The sequence below is a fragment of the Macaca mulatta genome, chromosome 20 (assembly GCF_049350105.2).
Source record: "Macaca mulatta isolate MMU2019108-1 chromosome 20, T2T-MMU8v2.0, whole genome shotgun sequence".
Lineage (NCBI taxonomy): Eukaryota > Metazoa > Chordata > Mammalia > Primates > Cercopithecidae > Macaca > Macaca mulatta.
The window spans coordinates 78,353,679-78,367,277 of NC_133425.1; the positions used below are offsets into that span (position 1 = coordinate 78,353,679).

At 41.7% G+C, this 13,599-nt stretch overlaps 1 protein-coding gene and 1 long non-coding RNA gene across 13 annotated transcripts in view; one reads left to right on the forward strand and one right to left on the reverse strand.

The window, feature by feature from the left end:
• The window catches only part of LOC144338266 (uncharacterized), a 36,474-nt gene extending 29,474 nt beyond the window's left edge, over window positions 1-7,000 (reverse strand). Inside the window, exon 1 of the long non-coding RNA XR_013412252.1 lies at window positions 6,830-7,000. This is a non-coding gene — a long non-coding RNA (uncharacterized LOC144338266). The remainder of the gene's footprint in view (window positions 1-6,829) is intronic.
• CDH13 (cadherin 13) overlaps window positions 1-13,599 on the forward strand; it is a 1,167,676-nt gene that overhangs the window by 356,666 nt on the left and 797,411 nt on the right.

The window sequence follows — 13,599 nt, forward strand, 5'->3', positions numbered from 1 at the left end:
CTATCAATTCTATGCGGAAGATTTTTCCTGATTTTCAGGCCAGTCTCATACCGCCAAAGGAATCCATTCTTATCCTCCCAACTATTTGCCATTGAAAGTAATGGCAAAAACTGCAATTACTTTTGCACCAACCTAGTAGTTGCAGGCCGTCTCCTTGTGGCTGCACTCCATACAAATACAAGTAAACTCATCACAATCCTATAACTAATTCTGTTCCTTGTCTTGATGAACTTCCTTCTACAAATGGCCCTAATATTCCCTCCATTTTCCAATATTTATTGAAGAATGAAGAGTCTTTCTGTTGACTTTCAGCGAGAATAAGTAAATAAAACAGCTCTGATGGACACCCCCATGAACTTGAGTGAAAGGGATACTCCTTTAAATCAGCTGTTTCATTTGCTAAGCATGGCAGCCCTGAGAATATGCCTCCCAGAGCCTCCCCCACAGGGAACATGACTGACACAGACCCCAGATACTGCACTCTGAAGTCCATGACAGCATTTGGGCTGAGGCTACGCTTTTTATTATCTTTCCTCACTGAAGGCTTCAGCAAGGGAGGGATACTAAGGCAGATCTGTTTCTGGGAATCTTGGAACTCGTTCAATAGCTGATCTTGGCTCCAGGCTTCCCTGTTGTCTTGCAGGATCTTCCTTAGACTACAAGGACTTCCTACTATGGGTGGGAAGCTGGACTGGGCAGCCCACAAGACCTTCCATCTCAGACAGTTGTATAAATTCAAAAGTCCCAGCAGATTTCTAAACCTGGCAGGTCACCTGAATCACATGGGAGGCCATTAAACCCCCCCAAATGTTCTAAATTTGGATTTCAAGGGAAGTGCTTGAAAGGAAGAGCAAGGAACCTGGATTAAACTCTAAAACCTTCTTTCCCTTGCAATTGAATTAACCAGTGTAATTTGAAAACCACACTGCTTTGCTGAACAAAATTCCCGGAACCACTCCAGATTTGAAACATCATTCACCTGTGTCTTCACATTGGCAATGTGTTGTGCTATCAGAAGTTGAATTGCTTGTTTTAATGTGTTTAAGACAATGTACCTCCAAATCTGGCAGGACTGAGTTTAAATTCTGGCTCTGCTACTTATCGTCTGAGTGATCTTGAATAAGATATTCAACTTCTCAGAACCTCAGATTTCTTAGCGGTAAAATGAGGATGGTAATGACACCTTTTTCCTAAATTTATTGAAATTATCACGTGGGGGTAACGATAACAGTTAACACTCATTTTCAACTTGCTACGTGCCAGTCACTATTTCAGCTCATCTATTAACTCATTTGTTTGTAACAACTGTCAGAAGTAGGTTCAACTATGATTCCCACTTTACAGATGAAAAGATGGAGGCATCAAGAGGTTACATAACTTGCTAAGGCTTACACAACTAAACAGGATAGAGCTGATATTTAAACCTAGGCAATTCAGTCAAAATGTACTTTTCAGGATAGTGTGCTTTATACACACTTTACCCAGAGCTTGGAACACACTATGGGCTCTGTAACTATTAGCTAATGTTATAATCACTGCTTTTACCCAGGGACTTACAGCACAATTGTCACAGCTCTCCAGCATCTGCAATATTCCTACTTAGCTGCTTGCAAAGCCAGAACACCTGTGTCTTCATGCTCTCTCCTTTTTGTGCCCAGCCTCTGTCTCAGTGATGAGCAGGACAGCATGCACAGATCATTAACTTACTGAGACTGGGAACGTCAAATTCAAGACCTGTTGAATAAGGTCAGTAAGTAATAGTAGTTGCTGTATTTCTCATAAGTGTTGAAAAGGAGTCCTTTCAGAAATAAAATATGAACTCTTTAATCCTAATGTATTTTGACTTCTTCAGGATGCACAGGTGTCCAGGGAACTGTAGTGTCAGTATCTCTGAGACCTTAGGAGAACTTCTTTTGAATCTAAAGGAGGGGGAGTTGAAAGGCATCTCTATTATAGCAAAAAGAAATTAGAGGGCTGATTCATCCTATTCTGTAGGGAAAGCAGAACTCTGCTCAGAGATCTTGAAGTAAGTAAAATGTGGTAGTTACTTTTGGAGGAAAATAAAGTACCATCGAACGTAGAATCTGATGGTTTCAGTGAAGGTAATAAATGGTGCTTGATGACAACTATATTCATTAGACATATTTGTGGCTTTCCTCCTCCTTTCTCTTACAGATAAATTCTCACTCAGGCCTACAGAGATAAGTGCATGGTTTTAGAGATCGTCAGATCTGGGTTTAAGATCACTTTTGCTACTTTCCATATGTGAGATCTTGGGCAGGACCCTCACCTTCTCTGAACCTTGGCCTACTTCTTTCTGAAATGTTGGTAATGGATATGGTTTGGATATTTGTTCCCACCCAAATTTCATGTTGAATTGCAATCCCCAGCATTGGAGGTGGGGCCTGGTGGGAGCTGAGTGGATCATAGGGGCAGATTTCTCCTGAATGGATTACTACCATCTTCTTGGTACTGTCCTCATGATAGTGAGTGAGTTCTCATGAGATCTGGTCATTTAAAAGCACATAGCACCTCCCACTTTGCTCTGTCTTGCTTCTGCTCTAGCCATGTGATGTGCCTGCTTCCCTTTCACCTTCCGCCATGACTAGAAGCTTCCCTAAGCCTCCCCACAAGCAGAGCAGACATTGGCATCATGCTTCCTGTAAAGCCTGTAGAACCATGAGCCAATTAAACCTCTCTTCTTTATAAACTACCCAGTCTCAGACACTTCTATATAGCAATGTAAGAATGGATACAGTAATACAGTAATACTCTTACACTTATTGTAGAGATGTTGTGGGACAAAGTAAGACAATGTGTAAATGCAATCTGTGCCTGCAAGTTCAGCCAGGCACTCTGTAGAGACTAATACTAGACCTAGGATGCTGTGAATTTTCATATTGGTACGTCTGAGCCTTGGCAATCAGAGTGAGCCCCAGAACTGGCTTATGTTGAGGTCAATGACAAACCTTTGACATTTGATGCAATCAAAACCAAGCTGCTCTGTTTAAAATGCTTATCAAATACCTACCATGCAAACTGTGAATGTAAAAGTCATTGTCACAAAAGCCCTTTTTCAGAATCTCTAGCTTGCCGATTCTCTCAGATTTCTTATTACCCTCTGGGTCAAAAACACTGCAAAATTTCAGTCCTTTACCACAACAAGCATTTATTTCTGGCATACACACCCGAGTGTTATCTGGAATGTGGCTGCTCTAAGCTGGGCCTCTGCTGGGCTTAACTCTAAACTATGGGTTGGGCTAAGGTCTGCTCCCTGTGTCTCTTATTTTTCTAGGGATAGCAGAAATAAAAGAGGCAAGCCCAACCACACAAACACATCTCAAGCCTTTGCTTGAACTACATCCAATAGTACCTGCTGGTCAAACTAAGTTACAAGGATAACCCAACTGTAAGACCATGGCAAGGTGATGAACGTTTACAAATACTGCAAATGGGCAAAGAATTAAGATCATATCTCATTCTATCACACCTGGAACTCCAAATTTCCCAGTGCTTTTAAATTTGTATGAGTTAGGTACTTTCAAGTCATGTAGAACAGACTCACCTGGTTTGGGTGAGTTAAGTCTATGGAAAGGGGACAGAGAACATGTAAGGAGACACTTATCCCATCTATTCCATCTTATCTTGATGGAATTAGAATTTGGGGATTCACTCCTCAGGGACAAAAAGCATTCAGGCAGGAAAGTGCCTGACACAAAATGGCTACTCAAGAAATGTTTATGGAGAGGACACTGAATTAGTGAGGAGCAGTTGTAGCACTGGTCACCTTGCCATTTTCCCAGAAATAGCCTCCGTTGCTCCCTCCTCTGTGGTCATCGATATACTCATGATTCAACTTCCCTGTCTTCTTTGGTTCTTCCAATTACTGCTGTATCCCTTCAACTCCCCAAAAAGATAGGATTCTGTTGCATTAATTAGCTACCTTTCTGTCTACTGGGCAGAGATCGTATGACATGCTGCCTCGGTGGCATGAATCAGCCAATTTGTGTTTTGTTTTGTTTTGTTTTATTTGTCTGTTTGTTTTTGAGACTCTGAGAAGGAGACTTGATCTGTCTCCCAGGCTGGAGTACAGTATCACGATCTTGGCTCGCTGCAACCTCCACTTTCTAGGTTTAAGCAATTCTCCTGCCTCAGCCTCCTCAGTAGCTGGTATTACAGGTGCCTACCACCACACCCAGCTAATTTTTGTATTTTTAGTAGAGACGGAGTTGCACTATGTTGACCAGGCTGGTCTCAAACTCCTGACCTCAGGCGATCTGCCCGCCTCGGCCTCCCAAAGTGGTAGGATTACAGGCATGAGCCACCACACCAGGCCATGAAACAGCCAGTTTTAAAAGGCTTCTTTTTAAGTTGCTGGTCACTGGTTCAATCGTGAAGATTGTAAGGACCATGCAAGGAATTCCCTATGGCTGCATTCCTCAGCAGGGGTCTGTGGGTTTTACGATTGCTTAGAGACTCAAGGGTTTTGTGTTGGCTTTTGCCCCGTCTCTTGCTTTGTGATTCTGCCTCTTGGAATTTGGAAAGATAACCTCCATCCAGCACAGAGAGGTCTTTCTCCCTTTGAAGTGTTCATCATGATCTGATGAGTCAACACTGCCTTGTCTCATTGTTTCCTACACTAGCTGGCTGGAACACTACCCTCCCAGCAGAGCACTCCCTGCCAGAGCATGATACTGCCACTGCCAATTGAAGTACGGCTATGTTTTTACATCTTGTAGCAAAAACCCTCCTTCCTCAGTCATTGAAGACTGATGAGGATAAAAGGCAGCTAGGCCAAAACCAAAGCAATATAACCCAGGGGCGTGTGTGTACATGCATATGTGGTGTATGTGTGCATATACGCATGTAGTGTATGTATGAGCATATATGTGTGTGGTGTATGTGTATGCATGCACACACGTGTGTTCTTTTTAATATAAAGAAATGCCTTTAAAGAATGAAATGCATTGGGGGTATCTGAGGTGAGGAGAGTTGAGGGAATGTTTTTTGGTTTTTTTCTTGGCAAATCAATGAAAGATAGAAAGATAAGTATGGTGACCCCTAGTGTGAAGTAGAGAAATTGGAGGCTGGAGTTACAGAGGTAGAGCATGAAGAATGTGGAAGCTTCTAGCAGAGCTGAAAATGTCGATAAAGAGACTAAGTAATCAGCCAGGCATGGTGGCTCATGCTTGTAATCCCAGCACTTTGGAAGGCTGAGGCAGGCACATCACCTGAGGTCAGGAGTTCGAGACCTGCCTGACCAACATGGTGAAACCCTGTCTCCACAAAAACACAGAAATTAGCCAGGCGTGTTGGTGGATGCCTGTAATCCCAGGAGGGCCGAGACAGGAGAATTGCTTGAACCTGGGAGGCGGAGGTTGCAGTGCGCCAAGATTGTACAACTGCACTCCAGCCTGGGAGACAGAGTGAAACTCCAACTTAAAAAAAAAAAAAAAGAAAGAAAAGAGCGAGTAATGAAGGGTAGATTCAGGAGTGAGACTGGATGCTCTCTCAGTAGACTGCTGTGTCTCACAAGATAGGAGGTATTCTGCTGATGAAAGCCAAAGACAGAGAGGACATCAGGTCAGAACGTTCCATGTGAGACTCTGCGCTCCTTGAAGCCTCCATTGTCTGATTTCTTTTTATATCTCCCGTGCCAAAGACCTAAGTGAGCCCTATGGACATTAGATAAATAAATTAACTTATTAAAGAATGAAAGAGTAAACTACTAAATTAATTTGAAATTGAAATATAGGGTAAGGCCTGCACTTACACAGAGAAAATCAACTTTCAAAAACGTACAAAGCAGACAAAGGGGAGAGAGAGAGAGAGAATGAAGACTGCATGGGTATCCAACGCTACCTGGAACATGGTGCTGTGAGTAGCTGAAAAAGGAAGAAGACCCTAAGGAATGGGGCTGTCTTTGGGGCCTATATTTATGTTGACATCACTCACAAGTATAAGTCTGCATTCCTGGGTGTCCTAGACAAGCATATAGTTTGCACTTCATATTACCTTTCGTGTTAGTAATCACTGATTTTGAATCTTAACTGATTGTGGAGGTTCTGTTCTGCCTTTGACATGGCAGTGTGAGTTGGAGAGGGATAGGGAGATGAAGAAGCCATGTGTCCCAAGAATATCAGGATCCTATAAACTTATTCTGGGTGAGGCAATGGCAAGGGTGACCAGCAAAGTGGTGCCTGAAGGCTGGGAATCCAGTCATGTCAATTTTTGTTTGTTTGTTTCTCTGTGGCGCTTTCTCTAGGCCCAGAGCCTGGATGAGGCTGTGTGGACCAGTGATGCGGTAGAGACTTTAATTTTCTCTATTAGTGCAGAGGATGAAGAAATCTCAGCAGTCATGCTGTATTCAAGGTGCAGGATATTGCCTGCTTGTGTTCTCAATGCTGGCTTTCCTAGATTAACCCACCAATCCAGAAGTGACTTGTTTTCATCCCCATCCTGGCCAGTGACTCTTTAACCAAGCAATGTGATTTACATTTAGATGTTAGTTTTATCCCTTTGTTTCTTAATGAAGCTGCCCTTGTTAAAATCCCTGGGATCTAATTATAGAAATTATCTCCAGCCCCGGCTCTCGGTTCAACAACTGCTTAGCAAATTTCTCATAAGTCCCCCCACTTTTTTTTTTTTTTTTTTTTTACCAGATTTCCTCAATAGCCATTTCTTGTCTCCAGGGTTTTTTGAAGCCCAGAGTCTTTTCTTGTCAGCCAATTCTCTTATTTCAGCCCTTCAGTGAAATATCTATATACTGGATCACATCATGATTTTTTTTTTTCTCTGCAACCTCCCGCTTCCCCCTGAAACAATTTACCCTTATCTGTGTTCCAACCCCAATCTCTAGTGACTAGAAGTCAGAGAGCCAACTGCCAATCATTCTAGAATTCAGCATTTTCAAAGTTCACCTTTGGAATGGATAGCCTCTTGTTCTGTAGAAAAACAAGGATCCTAGAAAAAACGTCCAAACTACATTTCAAGGAGGATGACATCATCTTTATATTTCCCTTGGAATGACTCAGGAGTGAGGAAGCAGGAATACATTACTGTGGTTCCCACTCATCTTGGCCTACCAAACTGTCCCATCTTTCTAGGTACAGCCCATCTTGTAAGTGGGTTCACCTGGGTCCCTCGTGGACTTACGTTCAGGATTTCACATCACTTGGATGGCAGTCTAGCCAAGGAAGCCAAAAGTTTCCATATCTTTCTTGCCATTTGTGTGGGTTTTTTGGTTTGGGTTTTTCTTTGGGACAGAGTCTCACTTTATCACCCAGGCTGGAGTGCAGTGGCACAGTCATGGCTCACTGCTGCCTTGAACTCCTGGGCTCAAGTGATTCTCCCACCTCAGCCTCCTGAGTAGCTAGAATTACAAGTGCATGCCACCAGGACCAGCTATTTATTTATTTGTTGTGGACATGGGGTCTTGCTCTGTTGCCTAGGCTGATCTTGAACTCCTGGCCTTAAGTGATCCATCTTGGCCTCCAAAGTACTGGGATTACAGGTGTGAGCCACTGTGCCCCATGGCATATCTTTTTAAAATGAAGACTTTCTTATCATATTTCAGCACCAAGGCTCATACATGTGTTGACTCAAGAATTAAAGGGCTTTAGTTTCATGTGCTGGCACTATTCAATGGCTCTGGTTTGAGAACAATTTTGAAACCCTACTAGTCTCATTGGAAAAGAGGGCAGTAATGGTGCCTACCAGAGATAGGGCGTGAGGAAGTGGTGGTAGCATCTCTGCCGTGCACCTGCCATCCTTGATTTGATAAAGACCAGAAGCACATCTGATCACACCACCTTGCACAATGGCCTTCTCCGAAGCAACAGTGACAACTTAGACGACCTGGAAAACTATTTCAAACTAATAGCAACACATCTACCAAGAGTTCATTATTAATGACACATTCAACTGAAAAATTGATCACACACCCTTGTTAGGTATTACATGGGTCACATTTGCAATAATTTTGGTTTTTACTGCTGAAAGACAAATTTAAGGTAAAAATCAAATAGTTTAAAAGTACATATTTTAATATGCCTTCCTCTTAACATTCCTCTAGTAAGGGGGAAGATGTAGAATTTGGATATAAATTGGCCAGCCTTATGTTGATTTATCTCTAAAGCAGATTTCAACTCCTTCACTTCAGATGCCATGAACTGCAAGGCCCTTGTTCAGTCTGGCTTTTCATCTCTTTCCTGCCCAAGTCCAATTTAGCTCTTATGAAACAACCAGACTACTGCAATCCCTCATCTCACGGCAACCTCCAGGACATAATTTATAAAACTTTCCCTCAACATGTGGGTGGCCAAATAAGTGATCAAAGGGCAAGTCATGATCTGAGGGCACGGTAATCTCAAGCAACTGCTGATGTGAACATTGCGCGTGGCACTGTGAAACTCAAAGGACTGCTGATTTTGGCAATAAAAACGATTGTGTCTATAAACTGAGAGAATTATAGAAGTTTGAGCACAGCTGATCTTAGCCTTGAACATGATTGAGGAAGAGGGAAGGAGAAATTTAAAACTTTAGTTCTGCCAATTTAACAAAACCACTTTATATCATTATCTAGGATGCAAGTGATATATACAAATTTACCAGAACCTTTTCCATTAATCAAAAAGAAGGTAGTGTATGAGCTGGAGGGTCAATCATGTCAAAAATTTCAGAAAGGGATGAGGCAACCATTTCTAGCAGATTGTGTTCCACTGAAAGGAGCATTGAGGAAGTAGAAGAGTATTTCATAGAAGTGAAACGGCACTGATTAACCTCATTAAGGACATGACTTCCTCATGCTTTAATAGGAAGTGGTAAACTTCAGAATGAGACCAGTACTGTGTTGAAGTATGTCCTAGCCCAGCCTCTGCTGCGAGCTAGCTGGGCAAGCATGGCCTTATCTGTTTCAATATTCTTATTTGTGAAATGAAGAGCTTGGCCTGAAACCAGCAGTTCTCAAACTTTCCTGGGCATCAGAATCACCAAGGATGTTTGTAAATGTTTTAAAAGTCAATTTTCAAGACTCCATCAAATGGGGATTTTGATATATACAATCAAAGTTAAATATATGTATATATAAAAAACATATTTAAGTTAGAGTTTCATGTCAGTGAGACTTTGTGCTCTATGTGGAGAGAGACTGGTTAACAACCAGTCAAGGGGCAGGGTGGGGATATAATTCAGAACTTTAGAGATAATCTAACATTCTAGAATTCTGCAGTGTTCTGGAACAATACCCCAAGGTCAAAAAGCTTTAACTAAATGTTTGTATGATCAATAAATTGTTCTGTTTTAAAATTAGCCTATAAATACATTTTTTTAAAGCAAATGCTTAATTTCAGTACTACATGAAAAGAGGGTTATATATAAAAAAAAGTTATTATATGGTTCTTGGCATCAAGCAGATTAAAGTCTACTTTGAAATAAAGACAATAATAAGTAGTTGACCCCATAAAAATTAAGTAATAATGGGAAGAAGTTCAGAGGAACAGAAAATCAATTCATGCTGAGAAGATAATCAAATTATTGGTAAAAATGAAGGTGCTGATTAGGCATGTCCTTGGCTACAGAAGGACTCAGGCTTGCAGGTTTAATGACCTTTAGCTGAGACCACCCCATGTGTCCATCTGCCTCAGGATACTCTAAGTCTCTTGGCTGAAGCAAAGTCTTCCTTAAACAGGGCTTCCATTGGGCCATGCCAACTATTTTTTGTTTGTTTGTTTACTCGAGACTTACCGGGCCCTATCTTCTGATTCCACATTGGATCTTAGGTAGGTTAATTCAGTTAATATATTAATAACTGTCTGTACTCTTTCTGCTCTTGATATCTGCTTCCGTCTGTTAACAGTTTTTGACTATTCTTTGTGGGTTAATTTCATGTTTTATCTCCCAAAGGTAGCCCAAGTTCCCTCCTTTCCAGTTGTCTTGGGTTGTCCCACCACAGAGCATTGGTGCTACCTATACTGCTGTTCTTGATTTCAGAGAATATTCTACATCTTACAAATACTTACGCTCATTAAACTACTGATTTAAGTTGTTGCAGGTTTTGAGTTATCACTGGCTTTTGACTCAGTTGGAAAAAACAAAGAATGGTCCAGGGTGAGAGAGGTGTGTCAGTTGACTCCATGAGGACTGTAGGAACTGATCTTAGACTTCCTCACCAGCCTCTTTGCCAAGCCCAAATTCATCATCATTGTGAAGTAGTGTTGGGCAATGTTTGAAGAAGTTTTCTGTAAGAATCTATTTTGGATTAATAGCAAATAATTGCAGCTGAGTCAGCATTAAAGACATGTTATATCAGACTGTGTCTTATAGTTCAGAGGATGCTGCTTCTCAGATGGGACTTAGCTGAGCACTTCTTATACCTCTGGGGAAGTGTCTATAGCATTGTACCAAAAAACACAGAAAACAGGCCACTGAAACAAACACCAGCAGACATAGCTCTGGCAGGATCTAACAAGCAGGTTTTCCTGAAATGTCATTTTGACAGGGTTATAGTCAGGTGGAATCTCTTAAGCACAGTGCTCACCTGGCGCTTGGTTCTTTAGTGCACAGAGAGGGGGCTGCAGAGTATTAACATGGAAGAAGGACGCACTCCCCCTCCGTTGTTACCCCTCCCTGCAAGATCCTAAAGTCCTGATTCTTTCCCCATCATTATATCCCTTTTCAGGAACGGAAATGTCTTCTGCAGAGCCAGCCCATTCCCTCTGGTGCTGGTCTCAGGGGAAGTACAGCATCTGGCTCCCACCCTCGATCTAATTACCCATCTGTTTGTGGGGAGGGGAGGGATGTTCTATTCCCCTTCTCTTCCCAAACATTTTAATGTGCTGATGCATGAAGACGACAGCAGCTGCACCTCAGAACCCATCCTTTGTGCATCATGCTCACTGGCTTAGCTTTTCTGTTCAGTTCTTGGATGGAGCTCTTTATTGCTAGAGACCCACATCTCTAACTCCTCCTCATCATGTACTCTCACTTAGTACACCTTGACCCTTGCATTAGACTGCCCCAGATTCCATGTTGCTCACTGATTCAGCATCATCAAGCCTCAGCGGGGTGCCTGAGACCCCCACCTTTAGGAAGGGACAGGGATTTCCCTGCTGTACTCTTGGCCTAGGGCTTCTATCAGCACCAGCAAAGACACCATGGAGAGCGTAGCCTTTCATCCTAATCTCCCAAACTTTACTCAACTAATGGTCCCTTTGGTTATTTCTCTCTCACTCTGGAAGCCATGTTTAGAAAGAGCTGATACACTGAACAAATTGCACTTAATAAATATTCATTCATTTTCCCTCTTTTTAAAAATTAATCAAGTTCTCTGTAAGGAAGAAAAACTTATTAGTCTTTGACAAATGAAACAACCAATCTACACTGATATCTTCATTGATAGTATTCAAGCCCCAAACACTTCTTAGCTGGCTCAGATGATCTGGTTAAGGGGAACTTTGTCAGTTTAGTTCTGTTTTGTGAAATACTGACGCATCTCAGACTACTGTTAATACCTGAGTAAAGTGGTTAAGAGAATAACTTTGGACATAGAGACACATGGGTTTCATTTGGCCACATGCTAGTTACATGACCTTGGGCAAGTTTCTGAACTTGATGCAGTTCCATTTCTTCATGGGTAAAATTGGGATAATTATACTATTGATCCTGTAGGATTATCCTGAAGATAGAATGCACAATGTTTACGAAGCACTTAGTACAAAGAGGCATAAAGCAAGAAGTGAGTAAATGTTAGCTGCTGCTATCTTTATTCCTGTCATTTTAATCACCACTATCAATTATCATCACAACTCAAGTGGCTCAGGGATGGAGGGAACCCAACTAGGATGCTGTCTCCATTCTAGGGGAAACATTTATTCAACTCAACTGTGGCCAGAACTCATAGTGAATCCCACTATAGCCATCCTCCATTTTGCAATAGCAAATTTTGCTGGGCACATGGTCACTCAGCTAAAGACTACTTTCTCCAGCCACCTTGTATCTAGGTGTGGCCACAGAACAGGGTGACGGCCAATAAGACACTAGTGGGTGTGATGTTTGCACATTAATCCATGCCTTTGAGACTTAGGAAATCTATTTTCCCTTCCTATTTTTCTCTTCGTCAGCTGAAACACAGACATGGTGGTGAATCAATCTTCAGTTAAGCTGAAAAGGGTAACATGGAATAGATGGCATAGCAACGGGATGCATCCCCAATACCATCAAGCCACCATTCCAATTCTGGACTGCCAACCTAGACTCTTAAATAAGGGAGAAAAATGTTCTTGTTACTTTAAACTACTGAATCTGATATCGCCTATTATAACACCACGGTGTATCGTAAAAACACACCAAACAACTATTTTCAAAATAGATGTGATACTTCTCCCCACTTATATAACTTCTGAAAGCGCAAAGCCGTTGCATTCCCCCACCCAGCTTGGCGTGGTTTACTTCTGATTGGATATAACCAGTTGATAACAGGGATCATGCTGCATCCATTGAGGAAAAAGATTATTCAGCCCCCTCACGGGCTGCTGGGGAATCGATACCTTTTAATTGTGAGAAAGTACGTTGTGTTTACATTTTACACAGTGGCAAGTGGAAGGTCAAATCACAATCCTCACACCCTTTATCAAAACCATGCGTCCCTGTTTGTCAAGTGAGATTCAAAGTGGGATAACTTAGAAAGTTTCCATCTTCCTGTTTTCTCCCTTATTTGTTTATATGGCTGTGCTTTGCAAGATTAAAAGGCTTACCGGGAAAAAGCATAGCAGAAGGAAGTAAAACCTTCAGGCAGATGAAATAACTCTTCCATTTTAGGAAAAAAGGCAATTAGTCATTTGAGGTTTTCTGGGTGGGACAGTGAGTAGGAGGTCATTATATTCCTTTCCTGTTGTATATTGAAAATCAGCTGAGAAGTAATGAAAATGGTAAGAAAAAAAAAAAAAGAGTAAGCCTCCTTCCTCTTCCGACGGCCTCTACCCCATGACTCATCAGCTTCCTGAACTGGAACAACACTGAGCTTTATGACCATGGAAATGTCAGCTCTGAGAACAGTACATGCTTCTTTGTGTGAAGATTTTAGGCAGCTGTGCAAAAGCCAGCCCAGGATCCAGCATGGTCCTGCTTTATCTCTCTGTCTGGCTAGTCTCCATGTTCATTAGAAATGTCTGATTTCTTGACAAGCACTCTTTGGATTTGCTGTGGAGTCAGGTCATACATTGAAATCAGCAAAAACATTAATGATAGCAACAACAAAAACAACCTTGTTTAAGTTTTACACCTTATAAGGGGGCAATATTAGCCTTGTAATAAAAATGAGGCAACTGCAACTTGGAAATATTAGGAAATTTATTTAGGATATCTTAGAAAATCACAATGAGAGTAATGATCATGACAATGATGGTAGCAATGGTGATGATGATTATTATGGTAATAATAATTACGATAGTGATGGTGATGATGATGATGGTGGGGGTAATGATGATGGTGATGGTGGTGATGAAGATGATAGTGATGGTGATGATGATGGTAGTGATGGCAATGATGATGGTGATGATGATGATGATGATAGTAGTGATGGTGAAGGTCGTGTTGGTAATG